The following is a 6,033-nucleotide window of genomic DNA, read 5'->3' as shown; positions in this document are numbered from 1 at the left end:
ACTAACCATGTGACTTCATGCGGAGGTGCCCACATGGCTTCCTTTGTCCTTCACCACTTGCTTCTCTGGCAGTGTCAGCAAAGAAGCTTTTTATAAATTTTAAGAAGTGTATGCTTCGTTGTGGGGATGGGCAGAAGCACCCTGCAGCAATTGCCAGGACAGTGTGCACAGGCAAGGAGAGCCTCTCGGATCCAACGCACGGCATCAAGCACACACAGCAAGGCCCACAGTGAGAGTCAGCCCTCCGCGGGGAGCAGCTTCATAGTGGAGAGTAAAGAAAATTCTCACTTTCTGCCTTGACTCCAAGCTTTGAGACTAGGATATGAAAATTCCGAGGACCATGACTGTTGTAGCCATGGGAGAAAGCAAAATTGAGGAGGAACGTTAGGGCTGTGAAGACATTTAGTATGATTCTGCTGTGTCGTCAGTCATTTGTTCCATAAAAGCTCTACCAAGAGGGACTCCTAAGGTTGTGTGTAGAGGCGTAACAAACCAGAGAATAGTCTGAATGGGCTAAAGAAGTTATGAGCTTAGGAATGAGCTATAAGCCCCGGCATTTAATGTTAACTAATTGGTCTCATAGCCATCATTCCGGGAGCAGGGGCTAGAAAGAAGAAAAACTGATTAGATTTTTTTTATTTTTTTATTTTTTAAATTTTTTATGTTTTCTACCGATGGCACCCAACTGGCATACAATCCAAGCTTAGTAAAGTCCTGGGTTAGAAGCAGTGCTGTTATGTTTGGCACTGAGCATCAGATAAGAACTTAGTCAGAAATCCAAACTTGAAAAAGGCAAACAATTCTTCTAAGTTTCAGGTAAGAACTTACTCAGAAATCGAAACCTGAAGTGAACAAACAACGCTTCTAAGTTTCGGACTGGCTCAGTTAAACAGTTGCTTAGCAACCGAGGCCTGGTGCAGGAACAGCTGCAGAGGTAGAGAAAAAAAAATGGCGCTCTTAAAAAAGAATAGAAAAACCGTGCTTTTAAGAAGCCTTTACTGAGTAGAAAGAACCAGTAGGCACTTTGCAAAGCTGTTTCCTCATCCAGTGGGAGGCTAAGAGAGAGGGAGGGGAGCCCGAGCTGACCTGGCTGGTGCTGGCCTGAAGCCTCCTGGCCTCACATGCAAGAGGCCTGGGAGCCACCTGGTGGACCCATGACAACTTCCCAGGGGGAGAGGAGGAGGGACTGAAGACAGAGGGGCAGGCAAGCGACCTCAGGAGGTGTGAGCTAAACAAAGAGACACTGAGAGAAGACAAGAAAAATCCAAAGCAATGAAGCTTATGGTCAACTAAGAAATGTTTGAGGTTATGTTTAAATGTTAAGAAAGAAGGAAGGAAGAAGGAAGGAAGGAAGGAAGGAAGGAAGAAAGGAAGGAAGGAAGGAAGGAAGGAAGGAAGGAAGGAAGGAAGGAAGGAAGGAGGAGACTGGAAGTTGAAAAATTATAAATAGGTAAAAAGAATTTAAAACTAATAAAATTAAAGGGAATAAGATAAATAAGATGGAAAAATCGGTAGCACAGAGTTTTTGGATGTCATATAATGCCATCTTATAGGGCTTAAAGATAGAGACAGAAAAGGACAGATGACAACTGAGATTGGCACGTTACCAATTATGATAGTAATATTGCTATCATTATTATCATTATTATGCTGGTATTTATTATCCTAATCTTAATCATCATAGTAGCTTTTTATACCTTCTTTAAATATAGGGCTTTCAAGATACAGGCCTTAGAAGAAAAATTAGAACAAGAAAAGGAGAAATTTAAAATACAGAGACAGGCCATAGAAGAAAAATTAGAAATGATTATAAATAAAATTGAGTAAGATGATAAGATCGAGACAAAAGAAATAAAGTTAAATCCTACTGCACCACTATGTAATGAGAGTCACAGTAAGCCAAAGGCAGTTAGAAACCAACTTCCTGAGAAAACAACAGGTGACAAGAGACAGTAGTTACCCTCAGGAAGAATTTAGACAGTATCCCACAGAAAAGCAAGATTTAAAAAAAAAATTATAAGGATACAACTATTATAGGAAAAATAATCCTTAAAGGTTTTAAGAAAAGTCAAACTGTCAAATGTTTTAATTGTGGCAAGCAACTGTAGTTAACAGTTTCTTATACAGTTATAATCCTCTATCACATCAGATGTACTGATACAGTCATAATCCTCTATCATATCAGATGTACTGATACAGTCATAATCTATCATATCAGATGTACTGATACAGTCATAATCTTCTATCATATCAGATGTACTGATACAGTCATAATCCTCTATCATATCAGATGTACTGATACAGTCATAATCCTCTATCACATCAGATGTACTGATAAGCACTGACAGAGAACACGTTCCTAGGTATTAATATCAATGCTTATCAGTGGTTAAGAGTATATGTTGCTTTTGCAGAGAACCCAAGTTCAATTCCCAGCACCAGTATTAGGCAACTCACAAGGGCCTGGGACTGCAGCTCTAGGGCATCAGACAGGAAACACAAGTCTGGCCACCTAGGCAGCTAGGAGATTTACACAGCAAGGATATTGCCAGAGTTGTTTCAAACACACCAGCACTGCTCTTTTCCAGATAGTTGTGACTCTGGGTCATCTTGTCCATGTGGCATAACTATGCTTTTCTGACTTAATGCACAGGGGACTTAATGCCAGACTAAGACTTTACAAATGTTTGTGACCCTGTGCTGCCCCCTGGAGCTGCCAGTTAGAAATAAGGCTCAGGTAGGAGAATCTTATGGCAATGGCATCTCCTTTGACATGGGAATACTGTCTAATGGTGGGTCAGTCCTAGTGAATAAACAGTTACATCCCAGCATTCTGAATCCTGCTTACCTCTAACAAGCCTGGTTATTATGAAGTCAGCGCTTCTTGTGAGACTTTATATCCTAAGCAATTAAGTGCTTTATAACATCAATTTTATTCTTTTTTCTTCTACATCAATAGGATCAGGCAAGACATACAAGTAAGAAAATAAGTGGTCAACAAGATGGCTCAGTGGGTAGAGGTGCCTGCTGACTCTACTCAATAAATAGATCAGTTTTATGTGTCAGGAATACTAATAAAGCCGCTTCTCAGCCTTTTGGCTAAGATCAAGTGTAGGAATACTAATAAAATATTCTTTTGGTTAATGTTGACTATTCCAATTATAATCAGTCAATGTATATATATTAAGGAAAGCTAAAATAAACTTTCTTCTATCCCCAGTTATTTAGATGAACCCTGATTCCTAGTATAAAATGTATGACAAGAGAATTTTTTTTCTAGAACTATTCCGACATATTGTAATCATTTTCTACTACCTACACTTATGAGATAATGCATTATGATAAATCCATTATATACAACAAAATAAATTAAATCTTTAGACTTGTTAAGTGAAGATTATGCCTGGCAAGTGTCTTAATCAGGGTTTCAATTGCTGTGACGAAATGCCATGACCAAAAGCAGTGAGGGGAGGAAGGGGTTTATTTGGTTTATGTTTTCCTGGCACTGTCTATCATGGAAGGTCAGGACAGGAACTCAAACACAGCAGGAACCTGGAGGCAGGAGCTGAGGCAGAGGCCATGGAGGGTGCTGCTTAGTGGCTTGCTCTCATGACTTTCTCAGCCTGCTTTCTTATAGACCCCAGGACCACAGCCTAGGGATGGCACCGCCCACAGTGGGCTGGGCCCTCGCTCTCCCATCAATCACTAATTAAGAAAATGCTCTACACGGTTGCCTATGGCCCAGTGTTACAGAGGCACTGTTTTCAAATGGGGCTCCCTCCTCTCCAATGACTCTAGCCTGTGTCGAGTTGACACAGAATTAGCCAGCATATTAAAGCTTTAAAATAATTATGTATACTGTGTACAGGTAATTATTTCTAATTGTGGACTTTATGTCATTTTGTATCTTCCCTTTAGAACTCATACATTTTCTCTAGGAAAGAGTTGGTTTTAAATACGTTGGACTGCTCACAAGTAACAGAAGCCAGAACGGAGGAAGTATTTGTAATAACAAGGTATGTGATGAAAACCCGGTGACCACATATTATTTGACCACAAATGTGAAAAAGCCACGAGGTGAAGCATCTATAGAGATGTCTATCTTTCCCATTAACACATAGGCAAGCTCACTGCTGTCAACCACTTGTAACATAGCTACAGATGCAAGGTTTCCTCTTCCCTCTCTGCTCACCCAGGTCACATTGTAAATGTAGTTAATGTTACCTAAGCCTTCCCTTGTGGGAGGCCAGAGCTACTTTATCTATATGTATAGCATACAGTCTACAACTTATTTGTAATAATACTTATATTCCTTCAAGTTGCACAGCTGGAAAGCAAACTGTCTTCCACGGGCGGCATGTTACCTGTAGTGTGTCTGAAAGAATGTTCACATATTCTTTGCCTTTTCCTCCCTCAGAAAAAAAAAAAAAAAGCTTAGTTCCTCCCCTGGTAAGTATAGGTTTTTAACAATCTATTTTAATGATTTGGGTACAATAGGTGCAAGAAAATTCACCTCTGAGGCGAAAAAGTACATCAGTCTTCTGCCCGGAGAACATGCCGGCTTCATCTTGGATCCCTGCTCTGGAGAAAGCAGCATCCTCAGCAGCCTGCAGAGGTGTCCTAAAGAGGGGACAGAGTCTCCTGTCTGCAGCCTTGCCGCCCAGCTCTGGAGACTCCAGCCCTCGCCAGACTTCTCTCAACTGAAGCCGCAAGAGCAAGCTTGAGCCACAGCCAACCAGCTAAGCAACTACTAGATTCCTAGCCCACAGACTGTGAAACAATAAAAGCTTGTAAGTCTTAAGATGCTTGTACACAGCCTCGGGTGAGCGGAACACTGATGTAGGCTCGCCCACCAACCTCGGGTGAGCAGTATGCTCTTGGGTGCTCACACACAGTCATGGATGAGCAGTACACTGATGTGTGTGGAAGTAATGTTTATAGGTGCATGAAGGAACAACAGATTGGGCCACTCTCTCCATCGGCTGTTTAACAGAACGCTATCAACAAAAGAGACCAGACTACAGGCTTTTTCCAACACTGTTGCTGTCGCACTATGATTTTTTAAGCTAACAAAGCAAAAGAGGTAATTCAAAAGTTCTCTTAGTGGGCTGGAGAGATGGCTTAGTGGATAAGAGCACTGACTGCTCTTCTAGAGGTCCTGAGTTCAATTCCCAGCAACCACGTGGTGGCTCACAACCATCTGTAATGGGATCTGATACCCTCTTCTGGTGTGTCTGAAGAGAGCAATGGTGTACTCATATACATAAAAATAAATAAATTTTTTTTAAAAGTTCTCTTAGTACATACTAAAGACAGGTTCAGCAGTTGAGAGCTCTGGCTGTCTTCAACAAATCCTGGTTCAATTCCCAGCACCCACACAGTGGTTTACAACCATTTATAACTCAAGTTCCAGGGGATTCAAAACCCTCCTCTGGCTTCCATGAACATCAGGCATACATGTGGTGGACATGGAGCCAAAACACCCATATACATAAGAAAATAATGTCTAAAGATTGTTGAGTTCCTCCTTGGCCTGACATTTTTCTTTGTTATTTTTGACTCCAAATCCCACTATGTAACCCAGACTGGCAATGAGCTGATAATCCTCCTGCCTCCACCTCCAAATTCTGGGATGAAGGGCAGACATATAAATCACGTCCAACAGTGTTTTACTTTGTATATGCGCATATTAAATAAAGACCTTTGAAGAGATGCAATGTGGGCAAATCCTACCTGGAGCACAGCTGTCAGTCCTTGAGCACTATGGGGACAATGCGTCCCTAGATCACTCTGATTTCCTCAGACCGTATTTCCAGAGACTGGTGTGACAAGATAAAGAACTCGTGCCACATTTCTGAGTGGTTCTTAAATCACAGTCACTAGTTTTTGGCTTTAAAAATAGTTACAATAACATTTTATCACTTAGTGATAACAAGCCAGGAAGAAGGACCGTTGTCCTAAGCCCTTACAGAGTCTAAGAACTCTGTATATCTGTATTAGTTCAGTTTGGCAAACATTTGTTCAACTGCCTCA

General features: G+C 41.2%; 1 long non-coding RNA gene across 1 annotated transcript; it reads left to right on the top strand.

Moving 5' to 3' along the window:
* Positions 1-5,711, top strand: LOC143442937 (uncharacterized). The gene is made up of 3 exons (XR_013111559.1): positions 1-816; positions 3,919-4,016; positions 4,498-5,711. It is a non-coding gene; the product is annotated as an uncharacterized LOC143442937 (long non-coding RNA).
* The last annotated feature ends 322 nt before the right edge of the window (positions 5,712-6,033 follow it).

The sequence above is a fragment of the Arvicanthis niloticus genome, chromosome 7 (assembly GCF_011762505.2).
Source record: "Arvicanthis niloticus isolate mArvNil1 chromosome 7, mArvNil1.pat.X, whole genome shotgun sequence".
Classification (NCBI taxonomy): domain Eukaryota; kingdom Metazoa; phylum Chordata; class Mammalia; order Rodentia; family Muridae; genus Arvicanthis; species Arvicanthis niloticus.
This window is presented reverse-complemented; position numbering and strand designations above follow the sequence as displayed.